The sequence below is a fragment of the Triticum aestivum genome, chromosome 2B (genome assembly GCF_018294505.1).
Source record: "Triticum aestivum cultivar Chinese Spring chromosome 2B, IWGSC CS RefSeq v2.1, whole genome shotgun sequence".
Lineage (NCBI taxonomy): Eukaryota > Viridiplantae > Streptophyta > Magnoliopsida > Poales > Poaceae > Triticum > Triticum aestivum.
In genome coordinates this window covers 96,784,451-96,801,427 of record NC_057798.1, presented here as the reverse complement: position 1 = coordinate 96,801,427, position 16,977 = coordinate 96,784,451, and positions in this window count along the sequence as shown.

The window sequence follows — 16,977 nt, the reverse complement described above, 5'->3', positions numbered from 1 at the left end:
GTACATCCAGTTGCAGAGGACATGAAGCTCAGGAAGGATGCAGGACCGAGACTATGGAGTCAGTTTGATCCCTATTCTGTCAGAAGAAGAACTGCAGTGGACTATAGGTTCCACACTAAGGAATAGCAGGATTTCTATGAGACAGTTTTGCTTGACAAGAAGCCCATAGTATGTGACATGAGATGGGCTAACTGGGAGTACATCGGGAAGAATGAAGATCACTATCCAGGAGTATATGACAGCTTCAATGCTTGTGGAGTTGATGACTTTGTTGGCCAGAAGCTCACCAAGTGGAATGATGAGCTCATCATGCAGTTTTACTCCACAGCTCACTTCTACCCAGATGGGAAAATTGTCTGGATGTCTGAGGGTACAAGGTACCAATCCACAGTTGAAGAATGGGCTGAGTTGATCAATGCACCAAAGGAGAATGAGGATGACTTGGATGTCTATGCCAAGAAGAAGAAAGACCACAACTCCATGGCTAGTATGTACAGAGAAATCCCAGATGCTGCACTGGAGACACATAAATTTGGATCTGTACATTACCTGCTGTCTGGATTGCCTACTATCAACTAGATCTTAAGGCACACTTTGTTGCCCAAGTCAGGTGATCACAAGATGATCAGAGGCCATGCTGTCAACCTGCTGCATATATTTGATGTGCCTCAAAAATTCCAAGTCACGAGTCTGATTGTGGAAACAATCAAAAGGACTGCTGCTGATCAGAAGAGATCTTATGGGTATGCTCCACACATTCAGGAGCTCATTAACTCCAAGATGGGCACAGACACATATCTTTTGGACAAGGAGCACCTGCCCATCTACCCCGATTTTGAGGACAACACCATTGTGATGGATGAAAATGAACCATCATCTGTGCAAGCACAAGAGAAGAAAGAGAAAGCAAGGGTTGTGAAAGCTGCTAAGATGCCAACTGCTGAAGAGGCATCTCAAGTGTTCCTGAAGAGCAAGCAAGATCAGCTTGGCTACTTGATTGCCTCCACCTTCGGGATTGATAAGGGCTTGGCCACCCTAACTCAAAATCAGGAGAGCTTAGAGAGAATCATAGAGCAGAAATTCTATGATCTTGATGTTAAGGTCACTGAGATCCAGTCAGTTGTTGAGCAACTTCAGGAGGAAGTGGAGGAGAAGAAGGGCAAGTCTACTATAGATGCATTTGCTAGAGTGTCTAGAGGAGCTACATCATCTGCACCAGCAACAACTTCAGTGCCACCAGCTCCAGTAGCCACTCCACCAGCTCCAGCTACATCAACTGATGCTTTCGTCCTTGGAGTCATCTCTACACCACCGCCAGAAGACCAAGCCTGAGAGTCGTTTAGCACTATGCATTTTCTGTGAACTTTTTGGTAACTTGTTGCCAAAGGGGGAGAAGAATGTATAGATCATAGGCTTCGAGAGAGTGTGTTGCTTTTGTTCTCTCTTGTCTTTGGTGGATGAACTTCGTTATTTGTGTGTTTGCTTGATACATTATGCCTTTTGTGAGATCCTTGGATGATCATGTGTTTGATCATATGCTATGCTACATTAATGCTTGTTGGATGATATTATCTCTTATATTCTCATATGATCATTAACTTTGCTTGGTGATGAGTGCATGTGTTCAATCATTATCATTTTGAGCGCTCCACTAAGATGTATGTGACATGAAAGAGTAAACCATGATCCTAACTCATTGTGCATTTGCAGTCCAAAGCAAATTTTAAATAATGCAAAAATTTAGGGGGAGCTCTTGCTTTTCACATACTTCTCAAAGCGACAATGTTTTTCAATCTTATTATCATTTGTCGAAGCTTTGATCTATATGTTGTCATCAATTACAAAAAGGGGGAGATTGAAAGTGCAACTATCTCTGGGTGGTTTTGGTAATTCCTAACAACATATAGCTCATTGAGCTAATGCTATTTCAAGATAAATATTTCAGGAAAGCTCAATGATTGGCATGGCATGGATGAGAAAAGTGGATCCCTCAAAATGCTAAGGACAAAAGGATTGGCTCAAGCTCAAACCACAAGACTCTACATTTTCTATTTTAGTGATCCAAGATCACATTGAGTCTATAGGAAAGGCCAATACTATCAAGGAGAGATGAGGTGTTGCTTAATGGCTTGCTTGCTCAAAGTGCTTAGTGATATGCTCCAAAGCCCTCAACTACTTTCTCACATCCACATATGACCCAAACCAAAAGTCAAACTCAGCCCCACCGATTCTTTCTATCCAGCGACACCGAGTTCAGATGTCATAGCCACTGCCACAAACCCTAGTCTTTTCGGTCTCACTGATAGGGATCTCGGTCTCACTGAAATGGGATTGTAATCTCTCTGTTTCCCTTTGTAACGTTTTGGTCCAACCAAGATGAGTGATCGGTCCCACCGAGATTGCAATGTAAACTCTTTGTTTCCCTTTCGTAACGTTTCGGTCTCACCGAGATGAGCGAATCGGCCCCACCGAGTTTGCCTGACCAACTCTCTGGTTAGCTTATTACCAAAATTGGTCCCACCGAGTTTGTGTAATCGGTCTCACCGAGATTATGTTATGCCCTAACCCTAACCATATCGGTCCCACCGAGTTGACATGTCGGTTCCACCGAAAATCCTAACAGTCACATTATTTACTAAATCAGTCCGACCGAGTTTCACGATTCGGTCCCACCGAGATTGGTAAGTTGTGTGTAACGGTTAGATTTTGTGTGGAGGCTATATATACCCCTCCACCCACTCTTCATTCGTGGAGAGAGCAATCAGAACATGCCTACACTTCCAACTTACATTTTCTGAGAGAGAACCACCTACACTTGTGTTGAGGTCAAGATATTCCATTCCTACCATATGAATCTTGATCTCTAGCCTTCCACAAGTTTCTTTCCACTCAAATCTTCTTTCCACCGAATCCAAATCCTGTGAGAGAGAGTTGAGTGTTGGGGAGACTATCATTTGAAGCACAAGAGCAAGGAGTTCATCATCAACACACCATTTGTTACTTCTTGGAGAGTGGTGTCTCCTAGATTGGCTAGGTGTCACTTGGGAGCCTCCGACAAGATTGTGGAGTTGAACCAAGGAGTTTGTATGGGCAAGGAGATCGCCTACTTCGTGAAGATCTACCCTAGTGAGGCAAGTCCTTCATGGGCGACGACCATGGTAGGATAGACAAGGTTGCTTCTTCGTGGACCCTTCGTGGGTGGAGCCCTCCATGGACTTGCGCAGCCGTTACCCTTCGTGGGTTGAAGTCTCCATCAACGTGGATGTACGATAGCACCACCTATCGGAACCACGACAAAAAGATCCGTGTCTCCAATTGTGTTTGCCTTCTCAAACTCCTCCCCTTTACCTTCATATGCAATTGTTTTACATTCTGCTGCTATACTCTTAGAATTGCATGTGTAGGTTGATTGCTTGACTTGTGCTCTGGCAACCCCCTTTTGTACTAGCCTTGCTGACAAGGCATGTAACCCTATGTACAGAGCCAGGCGCAGACCCTGCGCATAGCTAGATAGTTTTTAGCATGTACGGTTTCCTGCTAGTTTCCATGTTTATATATGTATGTATGCATGCGTGCTTGTCCAGGATATTGTGCTGCCTTAGATTCTAACAGGTGTTGAGAAACCGCCAAGGCTCCATGCCCCTGTCCTCTCTTCATCCCAGCCGAAGCAACGACGCCCCGACAAGGAATTAGGAAGACTGCTTGGCGTGGCATCTCCATCAAAAACTTAATCAGATAAAGTTCCTCCCCTGCCCATTCATGTTCGTAAACTTGTGATTTGTGCATTAGAAAACCTCGCCACTCTGTCTAGACTGGGGTGCTCCCATCCCCAACTCAAACGCTGCTTCGGTCGGGGTTGTTGCAGTAATCTTGGGCAAAAGAAGAGTTTGGCAGGGGACTGGACCCTGCGTCTGTAACCCAGCAGATGTGATTCTCCGGCAGGCGCAGGAGCGTCGGCAAGGTAGCTTACCGGGGAGACTCATTTATTTTCATTAAAGGAGCACTTTGCCTCTGCATGCATGCATACGTGCATGAGTTCCCGACGAAAGCTCATCTTTTTCATTGATAAGTTGACGCAAATACAGATATTACAGAACGTGAGCATGGGCTCGGTAGAGTACATTTTCTAGAAAGTTAAGATTTGGCAAATGCCTACATATTTGGAAAAAAGATAAGTGTCCCATAATTCCCGTTCTTGACCCATTCCTCCCCAGGCACGGTAGACCGCACAAGGTGACGGGCATGGGGGGCTGGGCGATGGAGAGCTTGACGAGGAAGCCCACCAACCACCGTCACCAGGGACAGCAGGACGAAGCCCCTGGCAAGGCATGTTGCCGGGGGAGGGAGCGGGCCAGACGATGGTGCGGCCACTGGCCGTCAGCTGGAATCAGAGTCATCGTCCTCCCGCCCACTGCCGTTGTCGTCGCTGGCACTGTCCTCCTCGCCGCAATTGCTCGAGGAGGAGCTTTCATTGTTAGTGGAGCTCTCCACACAGCACCCTAGGCGAATTCCGGAGTTCTCGAACACCTTGAGAGCAGGCCGCTCTCCATTAACTTAAAATAGAGAACGTGCCCCTCCATCAAGCTGTGGGCACGTGCAAAAGTTTTCCACCCTTGATGAAGATACATGACGTGAGGGTGGGGAAAGTCGACATCAGCCCACATGCTGCCGTTCTCGCAGTCCCTCACGTGAAGCCTCAAGGCCCGAATGGCCTCCTCCTCCATCACCCGAGCGAACGGAGTCGGAAGCCGGAGGCGACTGCACACATGCTTATATAGCCTGATGAAGAACTCATAGGGCCGGTCCCTGATGTGGCTGTCCAACGGAGGAGGGGACGCCGGCGGGAGCGCAGTGGATACGCCGCCCCGTCCGCCTCCTCCCCGAGCGCCGCGACAACCTCGGCCCCGTCCCCTTCCTCCCCCCTCATAGCGGGCTCCACTGCCGGAGGCTCCATGGGAGGAGGGACGCGTTGTCGAGCAGAAGCCCTCGTCGCCACTATCGAGGCGCTAGCGCGCCCTTTCACCATGGTGAATGGGAGGAAGATGGTAAGCAAGATGGAGAGAAGAGAGCGAGTGCGGAGAAGCACCGTCCCTCTCCACTTATATAGAAGAGCAAGGCCGGAGCCTGGCCACTCAGCCCAAGGGGCGGCTGCCCCGCACGGCCAGTGCGGCCTCTTGAAGCACAGGGGATCAGAACTGGCCTGCTCCCCCAATCCACGAATGCCTGATTTTCCGCCTCGGCATTAATGCCCACGTCCTTTGTGCCCGCCAACTGCCCTTCCCAACGCATGGAGGGTACGTGGAGAAGCAGAAGGGGGCGTAGGGATGGATGGGACGACCGATTACCACCCCGTGATCGGGGGGTGCGGTGCCATGCAGGCTGCGACCCAAGTCCACTTATTAAATGAGTAGCGCCCCTAAAGATTCCTTCCTTTTCAATAAGGTAAGCATGGGTCGCCTCTTTGCTATCGACTGCGAGATGATGCGAGCATACTGAGGCCATCCCACGCACGACCCCCACTTCACACACACGACGTGGGTCATGGGGAAGCGCAACTGACAGGAAAATCATGGCGGTTCGCCTCTGCCACGCCTGCCCGCGCACTGCTTTGGGCCTGGCCCTACTATGCCTTGCGCTTGTGTGTGTGGCCCAGGCCCGGGGGATCCTGTCAGTGTACAAAAGTATGGGTACTTTTGTACCCCTTACTTGTGTGCGAACGGTCGCAGCCATGCCTTCAACAGGGCCAGGCGAGTCAGAGGAGGATAGCAGGAAGCAAGACATGTATAAAGAATATCAAAACAGATGCTTAAAGTAGCAAGCAACAAGAGGCAATTAAGCAGGGCCACACCCGACAACAAGCCTTGCCGAGGCAACCTACGAGGCCCCTGACAAGCTCCTTGCCGAGGCAGCTTGCGAACAGACCCGCAGGGCCACCACCTTGGGGTTGAGAGCTCTGACACCATCGACAATGTTAAAGACCAAGATTTGGAGAGCGCATGCCTGGTAGCGTGCAGCCCCTCACGAAGATTGGCAACCCACGAACCCACGTGGGATCAGGAGACGAAGACCCCCGGCAAGGCCCTTGCTGGGGATGACTCCAAGGCCCCTGGCAAGCCTTGCCGGGGACGATCGCTGGGCTGCAGCCAGGCCCGCGCTCGGCAAGGTTTTGCCACTTCACCACCACTCCAGCGCAACGATAAGCATGCCAGCTAAGCACGCGCCTGCATAGCGGCATGCAGATCTTTGTGGAAGCCTGCCACTTCGCCAACACAGCAGCTGGTTGGCTAGCGTGGCACTACATGCCTCGTCGGCCCGGACACGTGGTGAGGCGAGGAAGAGCGGCGAAGGACGGGATGGCCTCCGTTGTCGTCTCCAATAAAGCGAGAGGACATGTAGGCAACATATTAAATGCACTTGTCCTATGTTGATCGAGTGATAAGCTCGTGCCACTATAGCTTGCCACCTCCTGTGTGCCACTGTGGCAACCCCTTTGTGTATAAAAGGAGGCCCGAGGTGCACAGAGAGAGGATTCATACTTTTGGACAAAGCACGCATCGTAGCTAGTTCAAAAGCTCAAGAACACACATATAACCAGATAAAGCAGGACTAGCTTATTACGCATCCTTGCGGCCCGAACCTGGATAAAAGTCCTCTGTGTGCTAATAGCTCGACCTGCTCTTCGTGCAACTATCCCTCGCCAAACGTAAAAGGGATCCTTGTGACCCCATAGGTGATCGGTTTCCCCGACAGTCGTGGTATGGTGGGCAAAACCTTCGGGAGATTATATAATCGATTTTTATCGACCAAAAGAAGTATTATGCAACAAAATGGAGTCCGGAGGGCACCCGAGGTGTCCACAAGGTAGGGGGTGCGCCGAGGGGGTAGGGCGCGCCCTCCACCCTTGTGGCTGCCTCGTGTCTCTTTTGGACTACTTTTCATTTTCGTATTTTTTAAATATTCCAAAATGGAGAAAAATTGCTATTAGAACAGTTTTGGAGTCGGTTTACTTACCGCACTACATACCTATTCCTTTTTGGAGTCTGAAACATTCTGGAAAGTGTCCCTTATGTAGTCCTCCGGTGTTATGGTGTCAATTATATGCTCAACATTTAATGGATTACCTGAGATATAATGTTTGATTCTTTGACGGTTCACCACTTTTGGATTTGTGCCTTCGGTGTTGTTGATTTTTATGGCACCGGAACGATAGACCTCCTTGATAATGTAAGGACCTTCCCATTTAGAGAGAAGTTTTCCTGCAAAAAATCTTAAACGGGAGTTGTACAACAAAATATGATCACCTACATTAAACTCATGCTTTTGTATCCTCTTGTCATGCCATCTTTTAACCTTTTCTTTAAACAACTTGGCATTCTCATAGGCTTGGGTTCTCCATTCATCAAGTGAGCTAGTGTCAAATAACCTCTTCTCACCGACAAGTTTGAAATAATAATTGAGCTCTTTAATAACCCAATATGCCTTATGTTCTAGTTCGGGAGGTAAATGACAAGCCTTTCCATAAACCATTTTATACGGAGACATACCCATATGATTTTTATAAGCAGTTCTATAAGCCCATAATGCATCACCAAGTTTCTTGGACCAATTCTTTCTAGATCTGTTAACAGTCTTTTGCAAAATCAACTTAATCTCTCTATTACTCAATTCTACTTGAACACTAGACTGAGGATGATACAGAGATGCAATTCTATGGTTAACATCATACTTAGCAAGCATTTTATGAAAAGCACAATGAATAAAATGTGAACCACCATCAGTCATTAAATATCTAGGGACTCCAAACCTCGAAAAAATAACTTCTTTAAGCATCTTAATAGAAGTATTATGATCAGCACTACTAGTTGGTATAGCCTCTACCCACTTAGTAATGTAATCAACAACAACTAGAATATGTGCATACCCATTAGAGGAAGGAAAATGTCCCATATAATCAAAACCCCAATGATGACCGACAAGTATAGGGGATCTATCGTAGTCATTTCGATAAGTAAGAGTGTCGAACCCAACGAGGAGTAAAAGGAAATGATAAAGCAATTTTCAGTAAGGTATTCTCTGTAAGCCCTAAAATTATTAACAACAGATAGTTTTGTGATAAGGTAATTCATAACGGTTAACAAGTAACAAAAGTAACTAAGGTGCAGCAAGGTGGACCAATCCTTTTTGCAGCAAAGGACAAGCCTGGACAAACTCTTATATAAAGTAAAGTGTTTCCGAGGACACATGGGAATTATCGTCAAGCTAGTTTTCATCATGGTCATATGATTTGCGTTCGTTACTTTGATAATTTGATATGTGGGTGGACCGGTGCTTGGGTGCCGTCCTTCCTTGGACAAGCCTCCCACTTATGATTAACCCCTCCCGCAAGCATCCGCAACTACGAAAGAAGAATTAAGGTAAACCTAACCATAGCATGAAACATATGGATCCAAATCAGCCCCTTACGAAGCAACACATAAACTAGGGTTTAAGCTTTTGCCACTCTAGCAACCCATCATCTACTTATTACTTCCCAATGCCTTCCCCTAGGCCCAAATCCTGGTGAAGTATCATGTAGTCGACGTTCACATAACACCATGATATGTCTCCAACTTATCTATAATTTATGAAGTATTCATGTTGTTATTTTATCATTCTTGGATGTTTTACAATCATTTTATAGCAACTTTATATCATTTTTAGGACTAACCTATTGACCCAATGCCCAGTGCCAGTTGCTATTTTTTTGCTTGTTTTTTACATCGCAGAAAATCAATATCAAACAGAGGCCAAACACCATGTAACTTTTTGGAGATTTTTTCTGGACCAGAAGGAACCCAATGGGCCTGAGCTGCACCTAGGGGGGGTGCCCCGAGGGGGGCACAACCCACCAGGGCGCGCCAGGGCCCCCTGACGCGTCCTGGTGGCTTGTGCCCACCTCAGTGGCCTCCCGCACCCCCTCTTTGCACTATAAATTCCCAAATATTCTGAAACCCTTCGGGGTAGCCCTAAATCAGAAGTTCCGACGCTGCAAGATCTCTGTATCCGCAAAAACCAATTTAGACCCCATTCTGGCACCCTGCCAGAGGGGGGAATCATCTCCGGTGGCCATCTTCATCATCCCCGCGACCACCACGATGAGGAGGGAGTAGTCCACCCTCGGGGCTGAGGGTTTGTACCAATAGCTATGTGTTTGATCTCTCTCTCTCTCTCTCTCGTGATCTATATCATGGGCTTTGTTAATATACTCGGATCATATGATGTTTCTCCCCTCTATACTCTTGTTATGATGAATTGAATCTTTACCTTTCAAAGTTTTGTCTTGTCGGATTGAATATTCAGAGATGAGAACACATGATATATGTCTTGCAATATGAATACTTGAGGTGACAATGAGGTATCTTATTGATTCACTTGATATGTGTTATGGCATTCAACTCGCGGATTCCTGCAGTGATATTGGGGTAATCTATGCATAGGGGTTGATGCACGTTTTTTCTCCGACGGAAACTTTGGGGTCTCTTTATAGTTCTTTGTGTGGATTGAGTATTATGAATATGAATTTGCTTTGGTGTTATTCTAGTATGAACTCTAGGATAGATTGAACGGAAAAAATAGCTTTGTGTTATTTTAGTACGAACTCTTGAATAGATCGAACGGAAAGAATAGCTTTGAGGTGGTTTCGTGACCTACAAACAATTTCTATCTTTTGTTCTCTGCTAATAGGAACTCGGGAGTGATTCTTTATTGCACTTTGAGGGATAATCATATGATCCAACTATGTTAGCATTGTTGAGAGGTTGCACTAGCGAAAGTATGGACCCTAGGCCTCATTTTTAAGCATTGCATTACCATTTTTGTGCCCGTTTACTATTTGGTACCTTGCTGTTTTTATTTATTCAGATTATAAAAATATATTTCTACCATCTATATTACACTTTTATCACCATCTCTTCGCCGAACTAGTGCCCCTATACAATTTGCCATTGTATTGGGTGTGTTGGGGACACAAGAGATTTCTTGTATTTGGTTGCAGGGTTGTTTGAGAGAGACCATCTTCATCCTACAGCTCTCACGGATTGATAAACCTTGGGTCATCCACTTGAGGGAAAATTGCTACTGTCCTACAAAACTCTGCGCTTGGAGGCCCAACACGTGTCTACAAGAATAAAGTTGGGTAGTAGACATCACACCACTAGACGAGAGACAACATACATCTCACCAAAATATCGAACGAATACCAAATTCACATAATTACTTAGAGTCAATTACACCACTGGTGCTTGAACTTGGCGTGAAAAATCACTTTAGTGCTAAAACTTGCGGTGTACATTGAATCGGTGCAACAACATGGCTTAGGCGTGCAAATACGGTGCAAAATGCAAGTGAATACGCCCATGGGGCTGTTGGAAATATGCCCTAGAGGCAATAATAAATTACTTATTATTATATTTCCTTGTTCATGATAATTGTTTATTATCCATGCTATAATTGTATTGACAGGAAACTCAGATACATGTGTGGGTACATAGACAACACCATGTCCCTAGTAAGCCTCTAGTTGACTAGCTCGTTGATCAATAGATGGTTACGGTTTCCTGACCATGGACATTGGATGTCGTTGATAACGGGATCACATTGTTAGGAGAATGATGTGATGGACAAGACCCAACCCTAAGCCTAGCACAGAGATCGTGTAGTTCGTATGCTAAAGCTTTTCTAATGTCAAGTATCATTTCCTTAGACCATGAGATTGTGCAACTCCCGGATACCGTAGGAATGCTTTGGGTGTACCAAACGTCACAACGTAACTGGGTGGCTATAAAGGTGCACTACAGGTATCTCCGAAAGTGTCTGTTGTGTTGGCACGAATCGAGACTGTGATTTGTCACTCCGTGTAAACGAGAGGTATCTCTAGGAGCACTCGGTAGGACATCATCATAATGTGCACAATGTGACCAAGGGGTTGATCACGGGATGATGTGTTACGGAACGAGTAAAGAGACTTTCCGGTAACGAGATTGAACAAGGTATCGGTATACCGACGATCGAATCTCGGGCAAGTACTATACCGCTAGACAAAGGGAATTGTATACGGGATTGATTGAGTCCTTGACATCATGGTTCATCCGATGAGATCATCGTGGAACATGTGGGAGCCAACATGGGTATCCAGATCCCGCTGTTGGTTATTGACCGGAGAACGTCTCGGTCATGTCTGCATGGTTCCCGAACCCGTAGGGTCTACACACTTAAGGTTCGATGACGCTAGGGTTATAAAGGAAGTTTGTATGTGGTTACCAAATGTTGTTCGGAGTCCCGGATGAGATCCCGGACATCACGAGGAGTTCCGGAATGGTCCGGAGGTAAAGATTTATATATGGAAAGTTGTTGTTCGGGTTCCAGGAAAAGTTCGGGTTTTTTCGGTATTGTACCAGGAAGCTTCCAGAAGGTTCCGGAGGATTCCGGAGGGGTCCGGAGGTCCGGAAATTGTTCCACCATGTCCAATACAGTAGCATGGGCTGTAGGGGGGCTCCCTAGCCTTAATGGGCCAGGGGCACCAGCCCCCCCAAGGCCCATGTGCATGGGAAGGGGAAAACTCTAAGGGGGAGGGCCTCCACTTGACTTGGGATGCACTCCTCCCCCCCTTGGCCGCCGCCCCTCCTCAGATTGGATCTGAGGGGGCCGCCCCCCCTCTCCCTTGCCCCTATATATATGTGGGGGGTGGGAGGGCAGCCGCACCACATGTTCCGGCGCAGCCCTCCCCCTGTCCCTTCTCCTCTCCCGCGGTGCTTGGCGAAGCCCTGCTGGACTACCACGCTCCTCCATCACCACCACGCCATTGTGCTGCTGCTGGATGGAGTCTTCCTCAACCTCTCCCTCTCTCCTTGCTGGATCAAGGCATGGGAGACGTCACCGGGCTGTACGTGTGTTGAACGCGGAGGTGCCGTCCGTTCGGCACTAGGATCTCCGGTGATTTGGATCACGACGAGTACGACTCCTTCAACCCCGTTCTCTTGAACGCTTTCGCTAAGCGATCTACAAGGGTATGTAGATGCACTCTCCTTCCCCTCGTTGCTGGTTCCCCAATAGGGGCTGACTAGGCATGACAGCATGGCATGGGTCCACTGTCAGCGACCCAATGTTGGAGACTTTTGGCCTGCTTCTTTGCGAAAACACCCTCAACATTTCTCTCCTCACAAAAAAGCCAGTGACATGTGTAAAAATAATTAGTTGTCTCACCATCCTACATACATTATATGAGAAAAAGCAAAATTGGTCAACAGCAGACTAAATCCGAGGACCTGTTGGTACAGGGCGTGCACAACTAGCCACCCCAACCTTGGGAATTTGTTGTCTCATATGACTACATATCTTTTATACAATTTTCCTTAAAGAATGTAAATTAAGATTTTTGATACGTACAAGTTTAAAAAGATGGCTTAGGAACTCGAACTAGCGACCACATAAAGACCTGTAACCGATCCTTCCACTCCAATTAGAAAATTTTCATCTAATTTCATATAATACTCAATTGTTAATTTTATATTGTACATATTAAATAAAGAAATATATAAATATTTGTATAAGTCATTTAAACAAGTTCATATATATTCAAATAAATGCTCATATAAGTAAAACAAAGCACAATTTTACTAAAACTAGTCATCTTTTAGAAAAAAATTATGTTGGTTCAAGAAGTTGTTTTAATAAAGATTGTGTGTTTTCTAAAAAAACATCTATTAACACACAAATAGAAAAATATATACTGGTGTGTTATATCCGCGTGTTATAAATATTATATACAATCAAATAACTTACTCAAAAGTTGTCAAGTATTATTTCGAAATATTCATGTACTTAGTTTATGAATTAGAAAAAATGTTTGTACAATTAAAGAATACAAATATTTCTTAAATTATAATTCATAATTATTATTATTTTTAATTATAGAAACGTTTAATTAATTATACACATAATCCTATAACTCATAGGTATGTCGTTTAAAATAATGTTTGAATAATAAGAAATATTCATAATTTAGAAAATAAAAAGTTGATATGAATATTCAATAGTAGTAATACTTAGGTTACGTAAAAAAATTATATAGGTCACAACTGAAAAATATACAGAAGTTGATGGTCATAAATATTTAGTAAATGTTTGTATTCAATATTTGTATAATTTAAATATGAGCCACGAGTGTACAAAAGTGTTTGTATTCATTAAACATTTTGAATGCTTTTATTTACTAACCATAAATTTTCTTGTATAATATTTATAGCATAGTAATATTTTAACATTATTTTATTACTTACTACATGTATTTTGCAAATATCATAGAAACAATTATCGCGTACAAAATGAGCTGCACTAACTGCAGTCCATGCCCAGTGAGCATCATTGTTATAAGATATTTAGGCTAGCTATCCAATACGTCCGTGGAAAATGTTGTGGCTGCAGTGGCTAGTACCTTCCATGTGCATGCTGCAGTTCTTGTGTTCGACAGAGTGCAGGACTAATTTTTGTGATTATTTACACTTTGTACTACTGACAGGGGGGACCCAGCTCGCTGGGGCTTTCTTGTGAAAAATAAATCCGAGGGAATTTTTGCAAATTAACAGGGCACACGCCCTGCATCTTGCATCCTGACAGTAAACCCATGCCATCCTGTCACGCCTAGTCAGCCCTGTGGGCGTATTCAATTGCATTTTGCACCGTATTTGCACAAGGAAGCCAAGTTGTTGCACCGATTCAATGTACACCACAAGTTTTAGCACTAAAGTGATTTTTCATGCCAAGTTCAAGCACCGGTGGTGTAATTGACTCAATTACTTATAACAAGACTTCTCCCATGTCCTCAGGAATAAACGTAACTACTCACAAATCATATTCATGTTCATAATCAGAGGGGTATTGAATAGCATTAAGGATCTGAACATATGATCTTCCACCGAATAAACCAACTAGCATCAACCACAAGGAGTAATCAACACTACTAGCAACCCACATGTACCTATCTGATGTTTTGAGACAAATATCGGATACAAGAGATGAACTAGGGCTTGAGAGGAGATAATGCTGGTGAAGATGTTGATGGAGATTGACCCCCTCTCAATGAGAGGATCGATGGTGATGATGATGGCGGTGATTTCCCCCTCCCGGAGGGATGTTTCCCCAGAAAATAGCTCAGCCGGAGCCCTAGATTGGTCCTACCCAGGTTCCGCCTGTCGATGTTCTGGGAACGGGGGGTCCCCAGACTTGCCTGCCTGCGGCCTGCGGCGTGGCTCAAAGGGGGCCCAGCACGGCCCATCTTCATCAGCACAAGCTCAAGACCCTCGCGAGGGGCCAAGCCTCGCGGGGCGGACGACAATGAGCTTCCTCAGGCTGGCTCACAAGGAGGCGGAGAGTTCAAGGCGGGGTACCTCGCGAGTTGCCCATGACGCAAGCCATGACGACCAAGGCGCCAGCCGGGCGCCAGCCCGCGCAGTGTCCTTCTTTCCTCTTTGGTGCAAGGGGAGCAAGCGCAGGCGAGAGCATCAAGCAAAGGCGTCCATTTCGGTGCAACAAGACCAAGACCAGTCCAACGGCAGGATGTAGGTCACCGTGGAGCCCAAGTCGGCGTCACCACCAGAGCCTTTGACAGGCGTGGACCAACTTTAGTCAGGATAAGTGTACTAGATGTTCCCCTTCAAATTGGCCAATTGTTGGTGCCCTTCCCGCTCAATATTTGGGAAGAGGCCCAGGGCCATCGCCTATAAATAGGACTAGCCACCCACAGGGTAGAGGGATCGATCGATCAATCCATCCGGCCATATAAAAGAGAGAGACCACAAGAACAGACCCTCGCGAGGCAGGTCTTCCTTGTATTGTTCATCATCAGCCCAAGAGGCAATCCACCACACCACACACTGGAGCAGGGTATTACACCACAATGGTGGCCTGAACCAGTATAAATCCTGTGTCCCTTGTGTTGTTCTTCTTGTAGTTTAGATCCTAGCAATTCGGCGAGGAACAGGTAGGTAGAAGGCGAAACCTCCATGCGCACCCCAGTGTTCGAACCTCAAGGGTCTGCCGGAACCCTAAATCCAACATTTGGCGCGCCAGGTAGGGGTGCTCCGGACTTCGTCTTCCGTCGCCCTGTTCTCCTCCGACCGTCGCGGCCATGTCTGACGCACGCTGGGCTCGCGCCGAGCGCCGAGCCGCCCTCGCTTCCCGCGTCACCCAGACGGCTTCCGTCGGCGGGCGCCCTCGTCGTTCCCCGTCGCTTGCCGTCAACGCCGCCACCGGCCTAGCGGGGAACGAGCAGCAAGCATCGTCCCAGCACCCGTCCATGAGGCGAGACGTCCGTACCGCTACGCCCTTGCTCACCCCCACTGGTTCTTCATCCCGTGCTTCCCAAGCGGCCATGGAGGATCGAGTTGCGCTCATCGCGGCAAACGAGCTCCTGCGCTACCGCCCAGTCGACGACGTCTACGAAGAGTGGCTCGACCGAGTCTCCGAACTCGTCCGCGCCGCTGGGGGCTCCCCTGCGCCATCTTTCTCGCTGCACCGCACCCCGCCATGTGCGGGCAATGAAGCTCCTGGGGCGCCTCAGCCGCCTCCCCCTCAAGAAGGCGCCCTGGCTCCAAGGCGCGCGGCCCCTGGGCGGAACCCGCCCCGTCAGGAACCAGCGCGGCAGGAGCAGAGCTGCCAAGAGGTCCCACGCCCTCGAGAAGCTGCCCGAGCGCTCCCTGCTCCGGCTCGTCCCGACCACGCTCCAGCTCCAGCACGTCAAGACCCCGCGCTACACCCAGCTGCGGCGCACGGGGACCTGCAAGACCGAGCCCGTCATCCTCCAAGGCCTCCTGTGGCCACAGCGGGCTGCCGCGCCTTCACCATCGAGCTACGCACCGTCGCGTGGCCCGGCAAGTTCAAGCCAGACCTGCCTCCTCGCTACGACGGCACGGCAGACCCTGCAGAGTTCCTCCAGCTCTACGAGCTGGGCATCGAGGCTGCCAACGGAGACGAGAAGGTCATGGCGAACTGGTTTCCCATGGCTCTCAAGGACGGGGCCCGCACCTGGCCCCAGGCACGATCTCCTCCTGGAACGAGATGGCACCCGCTTCATCGCCAACTTCCAGGGTACTCGCGACCGGCCACCCGCCGTGAGCGACATGCGCCGCATCAAGCAACAACCGGGGGAAACCCTGCAGAAGTACATCCAGTGCTTCAACAGCGCGCGCCTCAAGATTCCCAAGGTGACCGAGGAGGCCATCATCTCAGCCTTCTCTGACGGCGTGCGTGACGTCAAGATGAAGGAGGAGCTTGCAATGCATGAAGATCTGTGCACTTCCTTGGAGCTGTTCAATCTGGCGACCAAGTGCGCCAGGGCTGAGGAAGGGCGTCTCTCCCTCCTCGAATTGCCTGCCGCAGACCCTGAAGAGAAGAAGCCCAAGGCCAAGGACGTGAAGCGCAAGGGGGCTGCCGTACTTGCGGCAGAACCAGACACCAAGCGGGGCAGAGATCAGCCCGAATCCTCCAAGGGCAGTCGATACTGCGTGTACCACGACCTCCACACCCACAACACCAATGAATGCCAAGAGCTCAGGGCCGTGCGCGAAGGACGGACTGGCCGGCGTCCCGACCGCAATGACCGGGGCTATGGCCGAGGAGGAGGAAGGAACGCAGGACGCTGGGAAGACCGCGGCCCACGTCAAGGGTGGAGCGACCAACCTCGCGAGGATCGCTGGCAGGACCCACCTCGCGAGGGAGGCTGGAGGGATCAGCCTCGCGAGGATCGCCCGCAAGGTAACGAAGGCCTCCCTCCGCTACCGCCATAGCCAAGGAGAAATGAGGACCGTCATCAGGACGAAGGGGCTGGGGGCTTCCAGGAACCACGTGCGATCGCCTGCATCCTAGGCGGAGCTCAAGCCCCAACCTCTCAATGCATCTTCAAGCAGTTCGCCCGCAAAGTGAATACAATCCTCCCCAAGCTCG